General features: G+C 40.0%; 1 pseudogene; it reads right to left on the bottom strand.

Annotated features, from left to right (window-relative positions):
* Positions 1-12,832: 12,832 nt before the first annotated feature.
* Positions 12,833-13,866, bottom strand: LOC101723074 (uncharacterized; annotated as a pseudogene).
* Positions 13,867-26,338: the final 12,472 nt, after the last annotated feature.

The following is a 26,338-nucleotide window of genomic DNA, read 5'->3' as shown; positions in this document are numbered from 1 at the left end:
ATGTCTCTGTATACCTGGAGGGCTGTGGTCTGGTTAAGAGGATTGTTCTTTTGACAGAGCTCACACATCTTAACTATCCATCGTACTGTCTGAGAAAATCCCTTTCCTATGAATAACTTTAGGCCATCTGGTGGGTCTTGTCTCTCCCTAAGTGAAAGATTTGATATTAAGACTTAATAATCTTTCATTAACTAGCTCCAGGAAGGAGCACTTTACCATCATCTAATTGTAACCATCCTGATGGAAGGAAATGACACCCATGGGAGAGAGCCCACTGGATTTCTGGCTGAGAAGACTTGGGTCAAGTATAATCGAGGGACCGTTTTCAAACCAGGGACCCTGAAGGGGGCCCCTCAATCAGCATCTTTTGCAGCTGCATCAGCCACTTGATTGTCTTAAAATAATTTGCCAACTCTTTTTTGGTGTCCTCCACAGGGAATAACCACCACTTTGGAGGGCGTATAGACAGACGATAAAAGTTCATCTGTCTCCTCATGATACTTTATGGGTGATACTTTGGCTGTCAGATAATTTCTTTCTTTCCATATTGCTACGTGGGCATGCAATACTAGGAAAACATACTTTGTTTTGTTTGGTTTTTTGTTTTTTGGTACTGGGGATTGAACTTGGGACCTTGTGCTTGTGAGACAGGCAGCGGAATCACTGAGCTAAATCATGGAAAACATACTTTGAATCAGTATAAATATTGACCTTTTTGTCCTTTACTGAATCGTAAAGCCCTGGTCAGAGCTATTAGTTCTGCTAGCTGGGCACTAGTCCCAGGGACAAGTGAGGAACTTTTAAGTGTCTGATGAAAAGTCATTACTGCATACTCTGCCTTCCTTGTCCCATTTTCCATGAAGGAACTGCCATCACAAAAGAGGGTCAGTCAAGGTCAGTAAGAGGTGTGTCTAATAAGTCTTTTCTGGCTGTGTATGTATGGAGAATTATCTGTTCACAGTCATGTCTTTTAGCCTTAATTTCCTCCTTTCCTGGTAGAAAGGTGGCAGAGTTTAAGAAGGAACATGTCCTTATTTGAATGGCTGGTCTTTCTAGAAGTAGAGCTTGATATTAAAGAAGTCAGAAGTTTCTGATAGCCATAAGCTCCCTTTGGAAGAAAGAAGTCCTGCCACATTGTGAGACGTATATACAATGAGATCTTTGCCTAAAGTCAGCTTAGATCCCTCCTCTACTAAGAGAGCTATAGCAGCCACAGCTCTAAGACACACAGGCCACCCCTTTGCTACAATGTCTAATTCATGACTCAGATACCCTGCAGAGTGTTCAGTGGGCCCTTCGTCCTTCGTAAGCACTCCCAGAGCCACACCCAACCTTTCATCAATCTACAGATTGAAACAATGTCCTGTCAGTAGGCTCGGTGCTGGGGCATTGAGGAGCATTTGTTTAAGCTTTTGGAATGCATTTTGGGAATCAGGTTCCCAGGTTAAAATATGGCTCTCTGCCCTTTGGGCTTCCTTTATGAGCTGATAGATGGGCTGTGCCATCTTACCGTATCCTGGTATCCAAAGGCGACAAAAACCTGTAATTCTTAGGAATCTCCTTAGCTGTTTTAGGGTCTTGAGTTGTGGGAAGGAAAGTATTTTACCTCAAGCCTGCAAAGTTATGCCTTAGACCAAGAGACCTTATAACCTCAGTCTGCTAGAAAGTTTAGAAGGGCAAGGGTGCCTTGGCTAGCGATCTCTTCTGAGGGGCACGTAACAGTATATCATCTATACCTTGCAGGACTATGAGTTGGGAAAATTCGGGACATGCCAAGTTGTGGGAAAGCCCTTGCCCAAAAAGATGAGGACTGTCTCTGAACCCTTGAGGAAGCACAGTCCAAGTCAGTTGAGAGGCCTGGTTGTGAGGATTCTCAAAGGCAAGAAGAAACTGGGAATCTGTATGTAAAGCAATACAAAAGAAGGCATCTTTTAAATCTAACTTTGAAAAGCAACTGGCATCTTCCAGAATCTGAGAAAGAAGAGTGAATGGGTTGAGCACTACTGGCACTACTGCCTCTTTTACCAGTCTAAGGTCCTGTACCAACTTTCATTCCCTATGTGGTTTTTGAACTCCCAAGATTGGAGTATTGCAAGAGCTATTACAGACTTTAAGTAACCCTTGTGCCCTTAAGGCAGGGAAATGGGGAAAAAATAAGAACCAAGATATATCACATAAAGGTAGAAATTTCCAATGATGAATGTCATCACATTGTATACCTAAAATGTACCGATAAACTTAATGGAAAAAAACAAAAAACAAAACAACAAAACAAACCTTGTGTCCTTAAGTTGTCAATTATAGGCAATAGTTCTCTTTTAACGTCAGTTAAAAATAGTAGGATGTATGAGATGTATTTGCACTGGGGCAGCTCTTATTGCTCTACCTATTTTACCTTCAGTTGCCCATACTTTAGGATTTATTTCTGTCTACAAGGGGGAGATAGTATACCTGACCTGGGTGCACGTATATTATAGTATGTAAACAGGATAAGATGTCTCTCCCCAGGAGAGGAACTGGACTTTCAGGCATAACTAAAAAGGAATGTGTAAAATGAAAACTGTTGCAGTTGCCGCGTAAGGGTTGTGAGAAATAGAGAGTTACCTCTTCTCTGGGGACCCCTTTTACCGATGTATGATGGCTGGAAGGAAGGCCGGGCTTGAAAAGAAGCACTGAGACATGTGCTAGTGTCCAGCAGTGGGCTGGCTTCCTTTCCTTCCATAGTCACGACTCCCCAGGGCTCCTCGGCGGAGAGGATGGTCTGGACGGAAGGAGAAGGCAGAGAGGGCCTGGGGCCTTCAGTCTTGCTGCACTACCTGCTAAGACGGGTCTGAGCTATGGGGCCTCCACCTCAGGGAGCAGTTTGGTTTCCAGGGGCCACCTTTGCAAACAGGGAAGGGCTTAGGGGCCTCTCGTCCTGACAGTTCTTGTCACAGTCCCTCCTAAGGCGGCCTGGCTTTCTGCAGGGGTAGCAGGTGAGTTGTCATCAAGCTCTTCTTGGAGCCCTGAGAATCAGACTTAGAGTCTATTGCTTTTAAGGCCACAACCAAAGCAACTGCCTTCTCTTGGCCTGTTTTCTCCCCTTGGCTTCCTCCTGGTGTTGATTATAAAATACCGAGGAGGCAATTCTCCCTAACGTATTAAGTGAGCTGAGCTATCTGAAGCAAAAGCCATCTCTTGTAGCCTTTTCCTGATTTCTGAGTCTCACTGGGTAATAAACTTGTCTTTAAAAATAATCTATCCTTCTATTGAATCAGGAGCTAGGGATGTATGTTTCATCACTGCTTCTTGTAAATGATCTAAGAAGGCAGAGAGGTTCTCATCTTACTCCTGGTGAATAGTTGACGATTTTTTTTTTTTTGGTACCGGGGATCGAACTCGGGTCCTTGAGCTTGCACAGCAGGCGGCAAAACCACTGAGCTAAATCGCCGGCCCATAGTTGATGATTTGAAGTAATTGAAGGGCTTAGTTCTTATTCTTCTTAGACCTTCAAGATTATATGTCTGAAGATGTCTCCTATTCCAATCTGCTGGCTGGTTGATAGGCCAATAGGGATCTTGTGTAGAGACTTCTTGGGCTCTAGTAGGAACTGGCTGTTCCCCTGGCTGCCTGTCTTCTCATCTTTTAAAATTAGCAATATGATATTCATCTTCAAATGTAATAGCAGCTTGTATTGCTGCTTGTCTCTCATTAGAAGTCAATGATTGATTTAAGAGTAGCATTATATCTTTCTAGTCTAGGTCTAGCAAGTTCTGAGCAGGTCCTCTAAAGACTTCAATGTACTTATGAGGGTCATCTGAAAACTTTCCTAGATCTTGTTTGATCTGTTTGAGGTAACTGAGAGAAAAGGACACATGGACATGGGTATGGCCGAATTTGCCATGTACCTCCTGGAAGGGATATTGTCCTTGAGAAGCTTGAAGAAAATCAACTAAGGATGGATGTAGCCCTATAGAGGCTTCCATTATGGCTGGCTTAGAAGTCTCACCCTCAGGACCTAAAAGGAGGGACAGGGGAGGCCTCAGGCTCAGTAATGGTGGATGAGGCCTTGATTAAGGTTGCCTTGGAAACCTTGTCCTCAGGGTCCAAAGGGTGTGGAAGACTAGCCTCTGACTCAGTGATAGTAGATACATCTAATTGTGCCTTATGGGCCAGTGTCTTGTTTTCCTGTGGCTTGTATTTATTTTTTGGTTTTTTTGTTTTGTTTTTGGTACTGGGGACCAAACTCAGGTCCTTGCACTTTCGAGTCAGGCGGCAGAAACACTGAGCTAAATCCCTAGCCCTGTGGCCTGTATTTATATTTTGAACACAAATAAGGATTATTTTTTAATGCAAAAGAAGTCTGAACATAAGTTAATTCTGATCTTTTTCTCTCTTACACTATAATTCTAGTTGTGAAATCGCATCATAATCAATACTTCCCTCAGCATTCCATTTTAGCTCTAGGGGTTAGGCAGGCCATGCACAGGTGCAGAAAAATATTAAATTGCTCTTTCTAAATATGTTAGGGTGAAACATTTTCTCATGCTTAAGAATACATTCAGGTAGTAAGAGAATTTGACAATGAGTCTTCCATTTGAAATACAAGAGAGAATTGGCATCCCTTTAATTTTGACTTGATTTCTATATCTTCAAGGTATCCTCAGAGGTGACCTGCTCCAGACCAGGTGGCTGCTATCTGGAGAGTGACCAGAAGATAGTTTGCACTGGATTATCCACCTTCACCAACTCATGACCTTATCTACCCCAGAAACTCATACTCCTAATTCCAGCAGGTGTTTCTAAAAGCACAAGCTACAATTGATCCCAGCTGTAACAGTCATGTTTAAAGAAGGAAGCATTGCTAACAAAACCAATAATCAAGAGATCTAAACAACTGCTTTCTGATTTTTTGAAAGAGAGAGAGGGCAAATTGAAAGTGATTGGGGCACAGCACTTCCTAGCCTGCAAAAGAAATTACCTTTAGAGATAGAGTCAAGTTATCTACCTAATCACCTAGGCAACTTTCCTTAGCAGCAAGACAAGGCTAAGTTTTACTCAAAATCCACCCTAAAATTTCTATGTCTCTGAAGCCCAGAGGTTAAACTTATACCCGTTGCCTAGCAACCACAATTCACCTGTTAGTAATGGTACACTTATCAGTTTCCTACATGCACATGAAAGAAGAGAAAGGCCGACTAAAATCTCTTTTTAAATTCTACTTAGCATATACAAGGCATAAGTGTAAATAAATCCCTAGCTGATTAGCTGCCCTCCTCTGTGAAGGGCAAACAGTTATTGCAAGCTGCCTCAGCCTGATTTCCTAGAGGGAGGGGCAGATTGGCTACAAGGTGGTTTAGCTAATCAAAGAGTTCTAAAGTTAACTCTCAGCAAGTTGGAGAAAACTTAGGGAGGTTTTCTAACTTATCAGCAGGGAGAAAATTCCAAACCTGTAGCTCAGCTCTTAATAGAGGCTCTAACAGAAGAAAGGGCTCTGTTACTCTGGGATTGTCTCTTGTTACTCTGGGATAGAGAATACCAGAAGATCACTGAGAAAATTACCTTTCACCCCACTGAGACGTGTAGGTAGGTACGGTCGATAAGTGGAGATTCTTAGGCTGGTTACCAAGTCTGGTTGTCAGGACCCCGCTTCCATTGAGGGACTTGTGGTATCTGCCAGAGAGTCACTCTGGCCACAACCCCTTAGCTGTCCTCTCAGCTTTCACTGGTTTCATGCAGCCAGAGATTTGTCTCCAGAAAGGAATCCAGCTGCCTGTTTGGTCAACATTTCATTGGCTTCAATGGGGATTAACCAGAAGGTGCTGGAGAAATCTGTCCTCTGCTTTAAGAGTGGCAGCTGCTCTAAGAGCATTTAACTAGCATTTGTTAGAGTTCCGTAAGGGACATATAAAAGCCCGAGCTGTCTTCATTTAAGATGATTTGCCTCTCTTTAGCATTAACAAATGTTCATTTTCTATGGGCTCAACTTAAAGATTTTTAGGAGGAAAAGGTTGGGACACTTTAGGGTTGTTTTCTCTCTAATCTTACATTAGAGTGGCAGGGAAAGATCAGAAAAAGGAAGTCTTTTCTCATGTTCACAGTAATTTATTGAGACAACTTGCTCATGAGTCGTCACCTTCAGCGTGGAAAAGCAAGAATGGGGAATCTTAGGAGCTAAGATTGCCTCCTTACCAGCAGAAAATCAGACCAGAAAACAAACTGAGGCAAAACAGATTTGATATTCCCTCTAGGGAATGTAGAGGAGCGATCAAGGCCAGTTTGTCCCTGTGAAACCTATCCCTGCAGTCTTAAGAATGGCCGCCAGCCATTGCCTTTTAACAGGCAGATGGGGTCATTTATTAATAGGCATGTATATTTCCTAAATATGAACTAGGTTTCAGAAAAAGACCCGTTTTATAACATTTCATATCAAAGTCCACTAGGGGATGTTCTAACATTACTTTTCCCTAGCACTGCTGCCTGAGATAAGATAAAGCACAACAGCTGAACAAGTCAAACAAGGAACACTAGTAAGTTCAACTAAGTCAAAATACAGAATGTATAAAACAGGAATAAAATGTTCCATTAAAGAAACATCATAATCTTCCCATGTTCTCAACTTAAATTTACCATCATTTTAACAAAAGACAATGCATAAAAGAGAAACAAGGCATAAAAATTCAGGGCATAAGCAACTGATAAATAAAGATGATAATTTTTGATTACCTAAGTGAGTCACAATCAAGAATCTATGAAACAGGGCCAGGGATTTAGATTTAGCTCAGTGGCACTGTGCCTGCCTTGCAAGCACAAGGTCATGAGTTCAATCCCTGGTACAAAAAAAAAGAATCTATGAAACAAAACCAAACTCTTACTTCCTTCCAATTATCTCTGTGGGGCCTCCAAAATGACCTAGGGATGACACAGGGTAAAAAGATGTCGCTCCCAACCTGCTAGATGGCTGATACACTGAGTTTGTGTTCTCTACAATCAAAGAATGAATTCTAGGAACAACAGAGGTTAAAAGCAGGAAATACTTATTGAGGGACAGACAGCTCCTGCCTGAGAGGGACAGGAGGGGACCCAGAGAGTGGCCACGAGCTGACTTCTCAAAGAAGTTTTATAAAATCACAAGGTGGGTACAAAATCACAAGGTGGGTAGAAAGTGGGGCAAAACTATGATCAACCAATAAGATTACAAGTATAGTCACTTAGGTAATATTGATCCAATGGGGAAGCCAGTCATGTAGCAAATGTACATGGAAAGAACAAGGACCTTTCCTGGAAGGGATGGGTCAGGAGGTCTTGGTCCCCTACCCAATGCGGCTGATGCCTATTTAGAATATCAATCATTATCATTTATCCCTTGGGGAAGTATGTAGGTATAGTCATTCCATCTTTATCTTGAGGCCTGGCCTTTATATTTAATGAATGTGTCTCTGCCTCCAGCCACAGTTGTAGTGTGTTCTTGTCTTCTTCACTAACTTCTTTGAGGGCCTAGCCCTGTCTGATTGCCTATAATATTTTTAACTAACTTAACTGTCTATAATACTATCACATCCCTCTAAGGTCCTGAGTACAAGTGGACTGGCTACTTGAATGTGGAGAAGAGGAAGAGGTAAAAAGAAGGTGTGTGTGTGTGTGTGTGTGAGGGGGCAGGGATGGATGGGATGGAGTGGGGGGATGGTGGAAGCTATTTTATACAAGGCACCGATAGGATATGTTAGGAGATGAACAAGCATTGTATCTACAGGTTCAAACGATATCAATAGGGCTCTTTGGTTGCACATTAAAAAATGAGCATTGGTTAACTTCGATCTGGAAAAAATGATATGTCTATTGAAAGGATTCTAGATAGCTCACTGACTAAATAAAAGAGCCTTCTTTATAAAGTAGTCTGCCTCAGGCATTTTGTTATAGTAACAAAAATGTACTAATATGCTGATTCACCCCAGTTTTAGTTCCATGTCCCAGGGATCCACAGCATAAAATAATTCTGCCTATCAGAACTCAACTCTGGCCAGCATGCTACTCTGAGTTGTTCTTACACTAGCTTTTGGATCTCATATCTGACCAGAGCAAGGGTTGATATATCACACAGATCTCTTCCAACAGCAAATGACCTGGGATTATGACAACTGAGAAAATTATTAAAACTGTGCTAATCACACATTTGTCCATGAAAAGCAGGGAATATGAGAAAGAAAGAAAATGAAGGAAGTGGGAGATAAAGAAATAAACTGGAAAAGGAATCTAGGTTGGGCTCGCACAGGCAGAAGCTTTCTCCCGGCATATGTTCAAGAGAAGCTTCTATGTCTTAGAAGGCAGGTAAAGAGCAGCCTGCAATAAAAGCTTGAAATGGAGACATGACCTTCTGATGTCCCACACTTCCCTATTGGAATTGTCCCCCCCCAACCTATTTCAAAGGATAATTCTAGCTAAAAATCCACATGCATGGCAATTTAGTCGTTTTTCCCTTTATGTCCTTTAGTGACTTTTTCCTTAACATTTCTTTATGAAGTTTGAAACATACAGTAAAGTAGAAATAATTTAACAACACCCACATATCTACTACCTAGACAAAGCAATTAAGAGTTTATTATATTTGCTTTATTCCATATCTTCCATCTCTCCATCCACCAACCCATCTTATTACTTTTTTTTTGGAGGGGCACATTAAAGTATGTTGCCTCCGCCCTAAATACCTTGACATGAATATTATTAACTACAGTTTAGTATTTTTGTGGTTCTTTTATTTGTTTCTTGAGATAAAAATATGAAACAATTGTGATACAGACCTGAAGTATATTTTGCCATGAATTTTGATAAGTGCACCCATGTGTGTGATTCAAACCCTTACCAAAGTATAGAACATCACCTGGAAATAGGAAGTTCCCCTCCTGCCTCCTTCCGGTTAATCCCTCTTACCCTCAACGCCTCCTGTCATCTACTTCAGGCAGTTGCTGTTGACTTTCCACTGCAGATTAGTTTTATCTGTTGTAGAAGTTTCATATAATTAGAACCATAGAGTGTACACTCCTTTTTGTCTGGTTTTCTTTGCTCAGCATTATGTCTGTGATATTCATCTATGGTCATGGGTACATATCTTGTTGTCCAGCACTCCATCTTATGGATTATTATTGTTATTATTTTGCAGTACTGGGGTTTGAACTCAGGACCTTGTACTTGCAAGGCAGGCATGGTGCCACTGAGCTAAATCCCCGGCCCTCATCTTATGGATACATTATACTTTGTTTAGTCAACCTTTTAATGGATTCTTGGTCTTTTTCCAGTTTTTAATGTTGCTTTGAACATAATTGTACAAGTCTTTAGTGGACAAGTTTTCATTTCTCTAGGAGTAGAAACCACAGCACTTCAAAAGTAATAGAGTTTTAAATGTCTTCCAACACTGTTTTTTATTTGTTTGTTTGTTGTTTTTTGTTTTTTAACTTTTCTAGGTCTTTTGTACTCCTACATAACTTTTAAATTTCAATATCCAATTCTTCATTTATAGCAAGTATACATAGACCTGAATTTTTATATATACCTTGTGTTTTCTAATCCTGCTAAATTCAAATACAAGTTCTAAGGGCTCCTAGAGTTTTCTTAGTATTTTCTCTGTAGATGATCATTTCATCTACATATAAAGATTTTGCTTCTACCTTGCCAATCCTATCCTAACTGTGTCATTTTATTGCCAGACTAGTTTGGTTTGGACCTATGTTTCAAAGTTTAATGGGCAGCTGAAAAGTAGGCATATCTGCCCTTGTTCCCCACCTTAAGGAGAAAGCATTGTATCTTCTCCATTCATATAAGGTGTTTTTGCTGGAAGTATGGAGTACATGTCTTTGATCTGCTGAGAAGTCTCCTGATAGCTTTTACCATGAACAGCTGTAGAATTTAATCCAATACTTTTTCTCCAACTACTGACAGGATCATATGGCTTTTTCCTTTCCTCTGTTAAAATGATGACTTTGTGGGGTGGATCTTTCAATGCTGAACCAACACTGCCATCCCTATAACAAAACCACTTTCTTCATACTGCCAGATCTGACTTCTAATAGTTTGCTTTGTTAAACAAATTTCTATCTATGTTCATACTTTTTTCTTCTGTTATCTTTATCTAGTTTAGCACAATGTTGATTTCCTAAAATGAAGAGAGAAGTGTTCCTTCTTTTTTCTGCTTTAAATGTTTGATATAATTTATCAGTTAAAGTGTATATGAGCCTGGTGTTGTCGTACAGGTAGGTTCCCACACTAGGAATATACTTTCTTTAATAGGTGCTATTCAAATTTTATATTTCCTCCAGAGTTAGTTTCATTAATTTGTCTTCCATCAAATTTATTTCAAAAAAGATATTTGTAATACGCTTTCTATATCCTTTTAAATTCTGTAAAATCTGTGGTAATGTCTTCTAGATCTTGATATTGTAATTTTAAAAATGTAGAATTGATATTGTGAATAGGAAGAAAAGGTCCAAAGGAGTAGGGGAAGTGGGAGGGGTAGGGGAAACGAAAGAAGGGAAAAGAAAAAATATGAGAAAAGGAAAAAAATGGAAACAAAGTCTTTGCAAACAGGGAAGGGTGGAGGGGGTGAAGGGAGGGCAGGGGAAGGGGAAAAAAATAAGAACCAAGATACATCATGTACAGGTACAAGATCCCAATGATGAATGGAACTGTATTGTATACCTAAAATGTACCAATAAATTTAATGGGGAAAAAAAATTAACAGTTGTCCTTCTAAGAAAGAGTTCATTGTAATTAACACACGGTTGATTGGTCTCCCCAAGAGATGGTAGCACATTGGTCTCTGCTGCTTGCAGAATTGACATTTGGCAGCAGCTATATCAGCCTTGGTGAGTGAGATCCCATGTTGCTGGGCATGTGCATAGCTGCTATCCCTGCTCCGGTGGCTATTCTGTCCATATGCCCTTCATGCCAGTATGTGGGTGACCAATGACAGAGTATGGCTTGGGTCCACTGTCTTGTTATTCCATCTGTTGAGTCATTTTGATGCTAGATCCTTTTTTGGCTTTTGTAAAAACATATAAATATCTTTATATTTCATGTCCCTAACCTTCTCCAAACCTTATTGAGCACAACTTTCAAATCTTTCTCCTTCCAGGACATTGACCAAATATTCAGGTTTTTTTGCCATGGTCTATAAGGCCAGATGTATTCTAGCATTAGAACTCTTTTGTTTTCCCCACACATATACACACACATGAAGTGAATGACCATCTAAAGCTTTACTGAATGGAAGAATTTCCTCTACCATTGGCTTATACAGCAAGCCCTAAGTTAGTGTCTAGTGGCAGTTTATTGTTAATATGAACTCACATTTTGAGCTATGAACCACATGTGGCACCTTCCTGCTCAATCAGCCAGTCATCAAAAGGGTCAGCACTGCAATCGTAGGCATGAGATGAGAGAGAGGCACTGGTTGATTCACGGAAATATGGTCCATCCTCTGAAGGAATGGGTCATGCCCTCTGGCTCTGCCTATTCCTCACTACAAGGGAGGAACTTATATCTTATATGGGATTGCTTCTGGGACTTGGCAGGTCTGAGAGTTCTCACATCGTGATAGGTCCTTCTGGTCACCTGTTCACATAGTATCAGGTGGTCAATGTCAAGTACAATAGAATGCCAGAAACAATTTTTCAAATGCTATATGATTTTCTGCTGCAGATAACTTGGCCTTGCTTTAGAACTCATAGGTTCAATGTCATGTTTCTTTTGTTGTGGTTTGCCATAAATTCCACGGAGAATATTTTTTCACCACTGCTAATTCTAATACCATTAAGTCTGCCAGGTCATATGGCTCAAGTGAAAGGGCTGATTGCACTGCAGCCTTGAACTTTATGTAACCCTTTCCTGCTCAAAGCCCTACTAGTATCTTGGATACTTTCTGCATAACTCAGTAAATGGGTTAGAGCCCTATTCACACGTGCAGAATATGCTGCCCCCAGATCCCGAGAGAAATTACCAAACATTATGAGACATTCAAGTAATACTTTTGTATTTACTTTAGAGGAAATGTTCTGATATGCCCCAGGCTATTGTGTCTCTAAAATATTTTCTGACCTGGTAAACCCCTGAATCTTCAAAGAGGGTCTACCTGTCACCCTCAGGAGCACATGTGACTTATAAAAGACTATAACATATTTGCCACTTTTTGTTTATCTAGTTTGATTAACATGATATCATTCATATAGTGAGCTATTGTGATGTGCTTTGTCATGAAGACCATCAAAGTTCCTTTGGGTTATATTATGATAAGAGCAAGAAAGTCAACATGACCTTAAGGAAAGACATAAATGTATATTGTTGTCATCCTTCATGAAGGCAAATTGCTGCTTTTTCACCTTCATGACTGAGATAGAAAAAAGTCACATTCACCAGATCAATCACTGAATACCAGGTACCTGAGGCTAAATAAATCGACCTAGCCAAATACAGGAACAGAAATGTAATTGCTTGTTTTGATTGTGTGTGCAGAAATCCAAAGGCATGCTCCCTGATCAGGCTGGTATTTGTTAGGGCCAGAATGCTGAATCAAATAAGGATATGATGGGGATTCCCATTCCTCGATCTTTCAGGTCTTTAAGGATGGCTCTAATTTTAGCCAGTCAGCCTGGTATATAATACTGGCTCTTATTTGCTATATTATTTGAGAGGAAGGGTAGTTTCAGAAGCATCCACTTGGCTTTCCCCACTATAATGGCTAACCCCACAGACGAAGGAACACATGTTGGGGCCGGAGGCGGGGTGGATTCTACCAAATGCCAGGAACTGTCCATTCCAAGTATAGACCCTGGGACTGGGAAAGTGACCCTGAGTTGGTCATTCTTCAGTCCATTCTTTCAGGACTTGCACTTCTTCGTGGACTTCCTGATGGGGAACGACTTCTTTTTGGAGATGGAGATCTGGACTTTGACCGGCTGCTTCTTGGTCGTGAAAGAGACCTGGATCTTGATCTTGACCTGGACCGGGATCTAGATCTGAGTGAAGCTGATCTTGATCCACGGAGACACAGATCTTGATCGTCGAGGAGATGCCGATCTTGGCCTCCGTCCCCTGCTCCTGCTGCGTGAGCGAGAGTATCGCCTTCCTCTGGATCAAGAATGTGATCTAGACCGTGACTTGCTGCTTCTTCTCCGGCCATATCGATGACAATCGTAAGCATAATGTTCCTTTTCGCCACGCGCATAGCATCTACCATTGGAATCAAAGGGGCGTCGGGCAGGCGGTCTCCAAAGCGAGATCTCTGAGGCATGCCCGTTGATAGCTCAACCCTTACTCGCGAACCGCAAATCACCTTTCCATCCAGTCCTCGTACTGCATCTTCAGCATCTCTAAGATCTTCAAATTCCACAAAGGCAAATCCTGGGGGATTTCTTTTTTTTTTTTTTTTTTTGTACCGGGGATCGAACTCGGGTCCTTGTGCTTGCGAGGCAAGCGGCGGAAGCACTGAGCCAAATCCCCAGCCCTCCTGGGGGATTTCTTGCAATCCATACAGTTCTTAAGGGACCCTAATAACTGAAAGCCCTTTGTAACTCTCCTCTGCCAGCGCCAGTTCCCGGGTTACCAACTTGCGCCTTCGTTTCTCCTCCGTACCGCCCATAACGCGTCACGCTGGCCGGCCGGCCTGCTCTGCTCCTTCCGTCGGCAGCGCTCGGGGCTCGAGTGGTTTACAGGCTTCCGCGCGCCCTTCCCTGCCCACGGTCCCGGCAGCACAAGTCACTCAGTTTTTAAACTGGGACTGGGCTCTGGCTGCTCTGACACTAACAGTGATCCGGGTGGATCATCTTCTGTCCACCCCCGAGGCTGCTGCTCCCGTGCTATGGAAAAGGACAAGGTGTCACTGATGGCCAGGACCCTCATCATCGAGCCACATGCTGGTCAAAGATACTGCGTGTGGTGTTCCAGCTAGGATTAACAGATCAGAAGGACACAAGGATTTGTAAACATTTGACTTAAAGAGAGGATGAATTTTAGAATCTCCCTTTGTCTACACATCTTATAAATTGAAAGAAATTATAATATAAGAAGCACCGTAGTTTGGAACTGGACTATCCCCCAAGGCTCATGTATTAAAGGGCTGCCCCGATGCCCAGCCCCAGCCTGTGGCACTACTGGGAGGTGATGTTTAAAAGGTGTGGCTTGGTGGGACAGTTTCTGCTCACTGGGTCATGTCCTTAAAGAGGCTGTGCGACCCAGCCCTTTTTCTTTCTTTCACTTCCCAGCCACAAGGAGGATGCTTTTGCCACGTGCATCCTCCATTTTGTGCTGCCTCCCCACGGGCCCCAAAGCAAGAGGGTCCACCACTTATGGACTGTAACCCAGAATAAACCTTTCACGTTCAAGCTGACCACCTCAGGTGTTTGTTACTGTCATGGACAGGCGACTCACATAAAACAATATAATGTTGCCCTGCCTCAAGATGAACATTTGAAGGAACAAACTCTTCTTCTGATTTAGAGAGATTTGAGGATTTCATAGCTGTCATTATCATCTACTATTTTCTTGTGTTCAAAGTCAAGTGTAGGCTCACAGAGAGGGGTCCTTATCTACTTCTGGTCTTGCTGTTTGTCTTACATCCTTATCAGCTTTCCACAAAGTACTATCATAATTAAATCCTGAAGCAAAGGATGAAGTCACCCGCACCATCATGCCATTAACTGCGCAGGATGATGGTCAAAATGACAGTGTTACCTTGCTCTCCTTTAATTCTAGCTCAGCAGCATTTAACTCCCTGACCTCCTGCAGTTGTCAATCCCACAGGCTGCTTAAATGCTGTGCAAAAACATTTCTGTTTTATTTGTTCTAAATTTACTGGCTACAGGCCGGGTATTTAGCTCAATGGTTCCACCGCCTGCCTCGCAAGTGTAAGGACCCGAGTTCGATCCCCGGTACCAAAAAAAAAAAATCATTCTAAATTTACTGGCTATTAGTTTCACAGTGTGGCCTCCTATTCTCCTAATAGTTGGCAGATTTCACCATAGCCTTCAAAAAACTTGAGATTTCCATTAAGTGACTTTTAATTTCTCTGTCTTGTCTGGCTACTTTCCATAACATGTAGAATTTCCTAGATCTTTAACCATCCTTGTTACCCTTTTCTGAGATTCATGTTTTGGGTACATATCATAATACTTTAAAATATTTTATTCTTTTAATTTAGTAAATGTTTGCATTCCTCAAAACATTTCTCATTTTTCTCGCAAATTCTAAAAGAAACTGCTTATTTGTTGCAGAGTTTGTGCAGTGAACAGTTTTTATGTTGCTGAGTAATTTAAAGCTCTTACTTGGTATTTTTCTCATTCACACAAAGTGGAGGGTAAAGAATGACCTCTATTATACTAAGAATAGAAAGACAGTAGCAGTGTAAATTCTCATAGCCCAGGGGTCAATGCAATGTCCTCTGGATTTCTCTTAAAGCCATGAAGCTCCCTAGATCTTAGGACTCAGAAGAAAACCAATTCATTTATTGCTGCTCCAACTTATACCAAAAAAAGCGGTGGACTTTTGGGCTATTGGGTCATGATAGTTATGTCTCCATTCAGGGCCTCACCATTTTTGGTACATGAATCCACACACTAGGCCTGCTTTGAAGAATTCCAGACTTCAGAGATTTGATGTACCCTGGGATCTTTTTGAGGAGCAGCATGTCACACAACTTTCAGCAGTACCTCATCTGCTCCAGTCAGGAGCTACAACTAACACCACACCACACCCCCGAAGGAATGTCAGCTCAGCCCTAAGGAAGAGCATACCCATTCCTGGTGGCTTTGCAGAAGCTCAACTCTGTTGTATTTACCTCCCCACACTTTGTCCATAAAAGCTATAGGGTATATTTATACAAGAGCCATAAGAATGGTACAAACTAGAAACCAGATAGAAGATGGTAGCAGAGAAAGAATATTAGTAGTTACAGATCACATATTCAAAGTTGTACATGTTGCAAACTGGAAGGTCAAGGCAACACTTTTTGAGAAAAAGAGAGGAATCTTTCACTCACTGGAATATGGTAGCAACCGTGGTGGAGGAGGTGGGAAGATTTAACACAGTAGAGAATTAGAGCACAGCTCTGTGAGCAAGTTCCTAGAGAGCACAAGGGGATGTCCCAGACTTGCTGGCTCTCCTCACAATACTCCTTCCTAAAGAGAGCCAGGCAACTCTGAACTCTGAAGCTTAACATGTAACATTGATAGCAATGAATTTTATGTTAAACTGATATTCTTATTTTACAAATGAAACAAGTACATGCTAATGGTATCAGAGCTCCCAAATGCGTATTCTTCAAAAAGTGGATCCGACAAGTCATCTTCCTGTAAAAGAACTGCATGTGTGGTTTTGATTTTCTGAACTTATTTATATTTATTATTTAATGTTAACACTGGGTTATTACTTCCCCAATTTCTACAAAATTGATTGAGGTGGGGAGCTGGTCTGGAGATGAATAAGATAAGGAAACGTTTAAATAGCCCACGAGGTAATAAAGACTGTAGCAATTTCTCCAAAATAAGATGCCAAATCCACCCCTTCTTCGCACAAACATCTGCCTTATTTGAAGCCTTATTTGAAGCCTTATTGAAGCCTTATTTGAAGCCTTCAAGTATCATAATTTTATATTAATCAAGCAAAAATGGCACAAATATGTCATCTTCTTTTCTAAAACATACCATGAAGACTATTTAATAAAGATCGCTATAAGCAACCCCTTAAATTGTTAAGATTCCTACTGGAAACAAATAAAAAAAGAGATGTTGGTAAGATTTTTTCACATTAAGATTATTCTCAAATTGACTGGTGGTCTATAAATAATAGCAACTATTAGTAATGCATCATTAAGTTGGGGACAGTAGAGTTCTGTAGGGATAGAACTAGAAGTAGGGTTAAATGAAATGTTCAAATTAATGCCCTGATGGAAAAAGTAAATAGCTGTGAGCATATCAAAAAAGAAAGAACTGCAAGCACAATAGATCTTAGGTGAAAAAAAATTTAAATGGACTGAGATTTAATTTAGATAAATCTGTAATAACTTGCTCATGGGAAAGTAATTCCTATCAAATAATAACAAGCAAACTTTTTCTAAATGAACAGTAAAGTAGAAAAAGAATTGAGCATAGTGGTTAATATTGTCTAAGCATGAATGATGAACAAATCACTGGGAAAGTGTTTTTAAGTTAAACCCGGTCTGCCATTTTTAAATGAACTGTAAAGTGTGGCTCCAAATATTGTTTTATTTTCACTAGTCAGATAAAAGAAAATGGTGCCTGGCTGTCGCTATCCATGACTCAATCAACTGATCAGTAGTTCCAGCTCTGTTTGATGCCTAGAGTTTAGAAACATGAGGTCCTGAAAGTTCATAAAATAAGCTCTTTCAGAAATCCAACAAACCCATTGTAATTCATTCACTCCACTTCAAATAAGAACACAGAGCAGTAAACTGGCTCCCAGAGAGAGGGATCTGGTATAAGCTCTGCTAAGGCCAACCTCAAATAAATGGCAGATGCAAGATTGTAAACTTGGAAGTAGTTGGTATGGCTTTTTATTTCTTTCAGTGCCCAAATATGCACAATTCACAAAAGGTATTCAGTAACTATTAGCCAGTCAAATCAGAGTTAGGAAATTTTGATCTGATTATTTGTCAGTTGTGACAAGAAGTGAAAAAGAAAGTTTAGCAGCATGCCATGAAGACATGTGCCAACAGATCCATTTCTTTCTTCTTTGTACATGTAACTATTTACTGGTTACTAGGACAGTATGGCTTAGTGTCTGCCCACAATGGAGCCCAAAACAATGAAGATGAACAGGAGCTATAACTGGAAGTAATGTATAAATGAAGATAGAATATTCTTAAGAATGGTCCACTTGCCCAAATTCAAATTATTTTACTGTGCAATTGGTCTGGGATTCTTAATATTCAAAATATGACCATGTATACCAAAGAGTGTTTTGTGTTACTTGCTTTTGTTCTTTTGATTTTTAAACTTTTTCTCCCTTCTATGAATTGAATAAAAATTTATTAAGTGCTATGTTAGCAAGACTAAGTGTAAAACTTCCAAAAACAAGGGAACGCCATGTCTCTAAGCCAGGGCAGCAGTGAGCAGCTCCGAAGCATACAGGAAGGGAGTCAAGCACCCCCAGGCAGAAAGTTTTAATTCCAGTCAATAATCCAGAGTGCAGTGGTTCTGCCGCCTGCTCTGCAAGCGCAAGGACTGGAGCTTGATCCCCAGTACCAAAAATTTAATAATAATAATAATAATAATAATGATAATCCAGAGTGGGCTGTCACAAAACAAGATGTTACCATGTCTAGCTGCACTTGTTTAAACTTTTAATTTTAGGGACAAAATTGAGAAATGAAAAAATTCAAAATATTTGCATTCCCACATAATTTATTTATATGCAAATTAATAATAGATCATTATTTTTCTCAGTGTTTAAAACTCCAAAAATGGTTGAGGTTGAAATGTATCATTTGAAATTTTATGAACTACTGATAGTACTCTCCAATGTCTGCCTTCTTTCTAATGTTAGTGGGAAAAAATTTGCTGTTATTTAATTTTTGTTGGCAATAAATGACTTCCGTGTTAAGAGGCTGTACATGGTGCAGTAATGACACCATTTTTGAAGGACCTCAACTCCTTGGATGAAACAGCTCTTGAATAGTTTTCATTGATCAAGTTCAGCCCGAGTTCTTGGGACCCCAAGTTTCATTGATTAATTATTCCTGGACAATATCAAATCATCCAAGTATTTGGATTGAAAGTTTTTATCCAGTTAAAAGTTGATTGAGCCCATTACAGTAATGTTCAGGACATATTACAGAAAATGTATTTTAAAATGTTTAAAAATTACCTTCTTTTTGAATGACACTGCGATGTCAGAAATATACTGTACTGTGGGCACAAAATATGTATTTCAAGGTGTCTATTTCCACCTGGCTTCTTAGTTCTCACATATCTTTGAGGTTACTTGGTGCACAGTCAAGCACAGCCATATGGTACCAATTCTGTTCCCAGAACCAAGAGGATATTTTGATGATGGCACCCCAAATGGAAGCAGATTCATCATTGCCATTGAAAACAACAGAGGGCCAGGGATTTAGCTCAGTGGTTCCAGCGCCTGCCTTGCAAGCACAAGGTCCCAAGTTTGATCCCTGGTACCAAAAAAAAAAAAAAAAGGCACATTTAGGGCCAGGGATTTAGCTCAGTGATTTCGCCGCCTGCTGCGCAAGCACAAGGACCTGAGTTCAATCCCCAGTACCAAGAAAGAAAGAAAGAAAGAAAGAAAGAAAGAAAGAAAGAAAGAAAGAAAGAAAGAAAGAAAACAACAGAAGCAACCAAAGAAACAAATATGACCAGATCCAAACTGGATTAGAAATGTCTCAATTCAATCTCTTCTCATCTATTTGCAATTTCAGTAACCCAGAATGATGTTCCTTGTAGGGCTCACTTATAATCATATTGTCATTTACATAAAATACCTTCCACTTATTTTTTCAGAGAAAAGTATGATGTGGCAGCTCTGATGATACTTAAAGCTAATTTCCAAAAAGAAGAAGAATGTTGGAATGAGGTCGTCAAATAATGTTTGAAAGCAATTTTCCACAAGGTGGAAACTGCAATTTCAGGATCTGTTCCAAAGAAAGTAGTGGTTTGAAGTACAGAAAGGAGCTGATAATTCATAGGTTATTTTTCATAGATGCAAAATAAGACCACAGGAGACAGGCTTCCAGGGTGAGGTACATCTCCTTGGAGGGCTTTGCGGAGCTCCTTCTCATTCTGGATGACACTACACAGGTACACAGACCTGTCTGGTCTAAACACTCTCTGAATGTAAAGGTCACAAAAAAGAAAGAACTGATCCAGAATTATAGATCATGCTTGGATGGCATGGATTCCTGATTCTTATGAAACATGATTGGCAGGTTTTTTTAAAAAAATCATTTTTAGCTCCCAGTGTTTGATGTTAAATTCATACATATGAAAAGTAAGTCAGGAAATATGAATCAGAGCTATTGCTACCCACCACTATGATTAACAAGATGCTTATTTCCAAATCTGTTAGGCTGCTTTCTTCCATGAGTGGAAAAGGGTTGGTTTTTATAAACATGGATCACATATCATACACTGTACTGACTGACGACAGGTCTTCAGCTTGGTAAATGATGTTTCCCCAGAGTAGAAAGTACTCTCAAGGAAAATATCTCTACAGTGTCATTCAAAGTGATGGGTGAATTTTTTTCATGATTCCATCTATCTGAACTTTCTGAGTGTGACTCTAGAGCCTTTGATCCCTGTCGGATTATGAGCAGCCTAGACAGTTCTGACAAAGTCATAAAATCAGGCAGTAAGACTGTAATGGGGGCCGGGGATTTGGCTCAGTGGTTTCACAGGCACAAGGACCTGAGTTCGATCCCCGGTACCCCCCCCTCAAAAAAAGAATGTAATGCATCATAGATACTTCTTTATATATTACAGACATTTGAAGATTCATTAACGAAGATAATCATGTGAGAGTGAGGAATGAAGCGTAAGCCCCTCAGTAAATGTTAACTTCTTTCTTTCACCTCTCTTGTCATCCTCCTTTTCTCTCTCTCTTTCTCTCTCTCATTATCCATGATCTTATTGCTCTTCTCTATATTGTAGGTAGCTGTCTAATATCAGTGTTGTCAATTAATGTAATTGTCAACCTCAGATGTGAAATTCAGGGTATATAATGTAATATGTCTTCTACATGTGCAACCTATGGCCTGCCTTTTTTATTGTTTTGCCCTCTTTATTATAATAAAAATATTTTAAAGGAACTTTTGTTACTTATATAAAATATATACCATATGTGACCCTAAACAATACCTCTTCACTCAAAAATAACAAGGGCAAAGAAAAGGCGGGTCACAGCTTGGACATAGCTGTGTAAGGCTCTACTTTCTCTAGTTGCAGAATGGGGAGCTCATCCACTGATTTGCAGAGGAAGTTACAGGAGTCAATAAGAGAGTTTCTCGCATATTCTTTAGAGTTTTCTGACCTTTAAATCTTTCATTTTACTTCCCCAGCACCCACAGTCATTCCTGAGAAGCCATCCAGTACTGTTCAAGGATGCTCCCAGGTCCTGCAATGTCTGAAGCACGTGTGATTTGGGAGGCTGTCTGCAAAACCAACTTTGGATGTCAACTTAGGTTCAAAATATTTCATTAGGGTAAGAAAGAATTTACAAAAATTACAAATATTGTAGACTGACAAGCACTACAAACATCATAATATCTAGAAAATATAATGTTTCCATGTGTTAACTATCTGACATCTCCTCTAAAATACTACCCTTCAAAAATAAAAATACAGTTCTGACTGTATATTTTTTCATATGGCAATAATTTTATAATAGAAGAGAAAGCTGATTTACATAACATGGGTAATAAAAATTATTTTAGTATTCATGGTTTTGAAAAACTGCCTCATTTTTCTCAGTAGATGGCCATTTTGATGTTTTGTTTCATCTGGAACTACTAGACTCCATCAGAACAAAATGAGTTGGACATACAGAACGGGAAAAAATGTTTACTGTCTAGTCTTTGGGCAGAGCACTAATATCTAGAATTCATAAAGAACTCAAAATTATTAGACCCTCCAAAATAAAAGACCCAATCAAAAAAATGGACAAGTAGGCCCAGGGATTTAGCTCAGTGGTGCTGCTGCCTGCCTTGCAAGTGCAAAGTCCTGAGTTCAATCCCTGGTACCAAAAGAAAAAAAGAAAGAAAATGGGCAACTGAAATGAATAGATACTTGTCAGAAGAAGAAATACAAATGGCCAGAAATACACGAAAAAATGTTCAATATCACTGCCCATTAGAGAAATGGAAATGAAAGCAACACTGAAGTTTCATCTTATGCCAGAAAAAATGTCAATCATCAAATAATAACAAAGGTTGGTGAGGCTGTGGTGAGAAGGAAACACTCCTGCACTGCTGATGGGAATGTAAAGTAGTACAATCATTCTGAAAATCAGTATGGAGATTCTTCAAAAACCTAAAACTTGAAATTTCATTTGACCCAGTTATATACTCCCCTGCTGGTTATCTTCCCAAAAGAATCGATACAGTGATACATGTATACCCATGTTTATAACAGCACAATTCACAATAACTAAATCTTGGAAGCACCCTATATGTCCATCAACAGATGAATGGATATAGAAAATATGGTATCTATACATAATATAGATTTTTGCTATAAAGAGAGATAAATTTGAGTCATTTATAAGACAATAGATGCACTTGAAGACACGTTAAGTGAAATAAATCAGCCACATAAGCTCAAATACCAAATGATTTCTTTCATATGAGGAATCCAAAGGGTAAATGAAGTATAGAGCAAAGTGAAAGACAGGGAAAACAGGAAGATAGGCCTTCTCCAAATGGGAAGGGGACCATGAGATAGAAAACGGGGGAGGGAGAAGAGGAGGGAGGTATGGAAAGAATTGGCTACACACATACAGCAATTACACTGCAATGAGTGTGATCATTATATATCTGGGGGGGGGAGACATGTTAGGAAAGGGGTTAAAAAGAATTAGGATGTAGGGCCAGGGATGTAGCTCAGTGGCACCGCACCTGCCTTACAAGTCCAAGGTCCTGAGTTTGATCCCCAGTACCAAAAAAAATAAATTTGTTAAGCACCTACTCTCTAAGGTGAATGCAAAATAACATACTGCAAACATATTCTTTTTTAAAAAAGAACAAGGTGCAGTGTCAGGGATTTAGTTCAGTGGTTCCTCTGCTTGCCTTGCAAGCACAAGGTCCCAAGTTCGATTCCCGGTACCAAAAAAAAAGAACAAGGTGCATTGGATGAGCTAAAACAGAACCCTATAGATTGGGATAAAAAATAATTTACTTCACATGATCATATCCATTGTTCATAAACTTTTTTTTTTTTTGGTACCAGGGATTGAACTCAGGACCTTGCACTTGCGTGGCAGGCGCCGGAACCACTGAGCTAAATGCCTGGCCCCATTGTTCATAAACTTAAAAAAGTAAAACCAGGAAAATTTTAATCTATTAATATTTTTAGTTAACCCACTATCTCCAAAATATTACTCTCTATATGATCAATATTTTTAATTTTTATTCTTTTTTATTCTTTGAGTTCTGGACTGAACTAAAAAGTCCAGATTGCATGTGAAGCATGCAATCTTACCACTGCTCTATACCACTACGAGCCCAATATTTTAAAATTATGAAGTAAAATATTATATAATCCTTTTGTCATACAAAATCTAGTGTGTGGGCCGGAGATTTAGCTCAGTGGTTTCACCGCCTGCTGCACAAGCACAAGGACCCAAGTTCGATCCCCAGTGCCAAAAAAAAAAAAAAAAAAAAAAAAAATCTAGTGTGTATTTTCTACTGCAGCACTTTGACAGATGAGAAGTCTGGCGTGGGGAAGTAACCACTTGAACTAAAGCAGCAGTTTGAATTCACAGAATCTCACTGCAAGTACTCAGTAGCCACACGTGTCGAGTGGCTGCCGTATTGCACAGCACATGTCTGTGGCATGAATAATTGCACCATACTATGTAATATGGACTTACAGAGTACAGTAATGTTTGTTAGACTTTTCTGTATGTCAATCCTTTCTGAGCTACTCTCTAGGTTCTTTGAAGAAGAGAACTCCTCTTACAGTTCTGTATCTCTGGGATACTGTACCCAAATACAGTGAGCACTCAGTAACAGTTTACTAATGGTCAGTTTAGGTGGATTTAGTAATCCTGGAAGGAAAATGCAATAGACAATGTGATTTCCCTTCACTTGTGCTGCTTTTATCCCTCTCTAAGTGTTGTTTATTCCAGAATGTACACTCTCAGACTGTGTGGAATAAAGCCAGTTGCAGGCTTGTATTAACAAATCTGCTGTGGCATTAGCATTGGTCATGCAAGTGGCAAAAAAACAAGAGAGGTGCACATAGAAAAGACACGCTTATGGTGTAAGCAAGCAGATCCACGCATTTGTAGGTATGAATGCAGAGCAACATAATTTCACCACCAGTCTTAAGTACTTACTACCAGTGACCAAAAGGGAGTGGGACACTTGCTTTGCATCTCTGCTGTAAAAGTAGAGGTTGCTCTCTGGGGACCTCGAGGGAAGCCACACCCCATGGCATGCTGTACCCCACGTGCTACAAAACACTCAGGTCTTTTCACAAACCTTCAAAATGATGATATAGTGAAAGATCTGTCATATTGCTAGCCTGAACATTTTTTAAAGTTAGATAAAAATCGGGCCGGGGATTTAGCTCAGTGCTTCCCACGCCTGCCTTGCAAGTGCAAGGTCCTGAGTTCGATCCCCGGTACCAAAACCCCCCCCCCAAAAAACAAAGTTAGATAAAAATCAAGTCACACAGCACAAATGGAAAAGACTTTCAGACTTTATAAATCCGTATATCAATAATAGCATAGATTCAAGTGGAAGCTGGAATTCCAAATATGATTTTTCTTCCTAAGGGCATGTAAAAAGATATAGTTTATAATATGGAAATCTTCAAGGTACAATGAAAGGAGCAGAAATGTTTAAAAGGTATGACTCATCGGTGAATCACTAAATATTCTGGGAAAAGCCATCATGGCATTTTAGAGTTGTATTAGCTTTTTAAAACTTTAAAATATATCCAGATTATCAGGCTAACAACAGGCAATACCTTCCACATTTTATTACATTATTTGACTAAAAATGTGTTTTGTCTTTTTTCTTGTGTGCACCAAAGGTAAAGGATAATAGTCTAAAAATTCACTGATGCCTCCTCTGATGTTGAAAAGCTGCCCGCCTCTCAAACATATCTCACAAAATACATTCACAGACACAACTAAAGATAACATTAGGGATGGGGAATGTCACTTAGCAGTAAAGCTTTGGTCTAGCATGCACGAGGCCCTGGTACTATATCACTGTGTGTGTGTGTGTGTGTGTGTGTGTGTGTGTGTAATTACTTCTCAAAGTAGAACATGCTACTTTATTTCCTTAATTTTTCAGCTTTCTTATCAAAAGCCTAACAAAGGGCTTAAGAAAATTCCACTTGAAAATCCAAGCCTTCCTGAATAAAGATCCTCTTCCTTCTTTGAATTCCTCAAATAATTTCTGTGTGGACACAACCCTGGTGTTCATTGTAATATTTCACTCACTATTGTTATTTTCCCCATACCTAATCCTAGCTCTGCACTACAATTCTAAGTTTCTTGGAGTCGTAAGCCCTGCGTTATTCATCTCCTGTGGCTCTCAGCAGAGCCTTGGATATAATAACCATTTAATAATTATGCTAGAAATCATGATGATTCTGACCATGATTTACAGGAACACTTTTCAGCAGACCACTGACACATTATAGAGATGTCAGCCTTTACGAATACACTGTTAACGTAGATATTTCTATCTCTTCCGATTGCATTCCTTCAGTATCTTTTTAAATAAAAGTGCTTAATGTTTCATCAGCATTTCAGTCCAAAAACTCAGGTTGACTTTAAATTAAAATAAAAATAAATAAATAAAAAGTCTAATTATAGTCTAGCTTCAAAGCTTTCCCCCCCTTAGTTATATTTTAAATGTTTTTTAGTGTCTTAACCATAGTTAATTTCAGCTTACAAAAATATATCTACCGTTAGTTTTTTTCCCCAGATTTAACAATATCCTAAAACTTAAATTTTGAACATTGGATTCATTTTAGGTGTGATTGCTACTCAACAATTTCAGTGGAAAGTACATTACGTCAGATGTAACATTTAAACTAAACCGATGTCAAAACTCTCCATAAATGAGGGGAAGAGAAAGACTTCCAAATGAGCAGCCTGGAAGCCAAAGGAGGAAGTTAATATGCGGCACAGTCTTTGGGTCTCCTGCGGAGGGCGTCCAATGCAGGCAGCTGTAAGAAAACGGAGCATGTGACACGCGGGGGGGGGGGGGGCGTGTGGGCCCAGCGGTGCCACACTACAGAAGCGGCTCAAGAGTAAGAGGCCATCGAGGAGAAGGTTGGGATTAACTGTGGCCTTGAAGTTCCCCCTGGAAAGTGAGGAACCCTCAGTTCTGAGAGGTGCATTAGCCTCTTCAGACCACTAGGGTTCAAAGTGTTCCCTAAGGGGTAATTTATTAAATGGGTCCTAATTGCTCGGTAATGTACCTTCCAAAAGTCATTTCTCTGTGCTGTGATTAGGCCTGGGATTTGCCAAGGCCGGTCATTCTCTTTGTGACTCCATAATGGAACTCCAGGATGTGGGAAGCTGACCCACTGGATGACTGTATCTCTAATCCAAGCTCAGAGTCCCACCGACGAAGCCAGACAGTCTTTCATATAATCCTCCAGTGTATCAA

The sequence above is a fragment of the Heterocephalus glaber genome, unplaced genomic scaffold (genome assembly GCF_053883595.1).
Source record: "Heterocephalus glaber isolate CG9 unplaced genomic scaffold, H.glaber_assembly_v1.0 deba00000809, whole genome shotgun sequence".
In the NCBI taxonomy this organism is placed as follows: domain Eukaryota; kingdom Metazoa; phylum Chordata; class Mammalia; order Rodentia; family Bathyergidae; genus Heterocephalus; species Heterocephalus glaber.
This window is presented reverse-complemented; position numbering and strand designations above follow the sequence as displayed.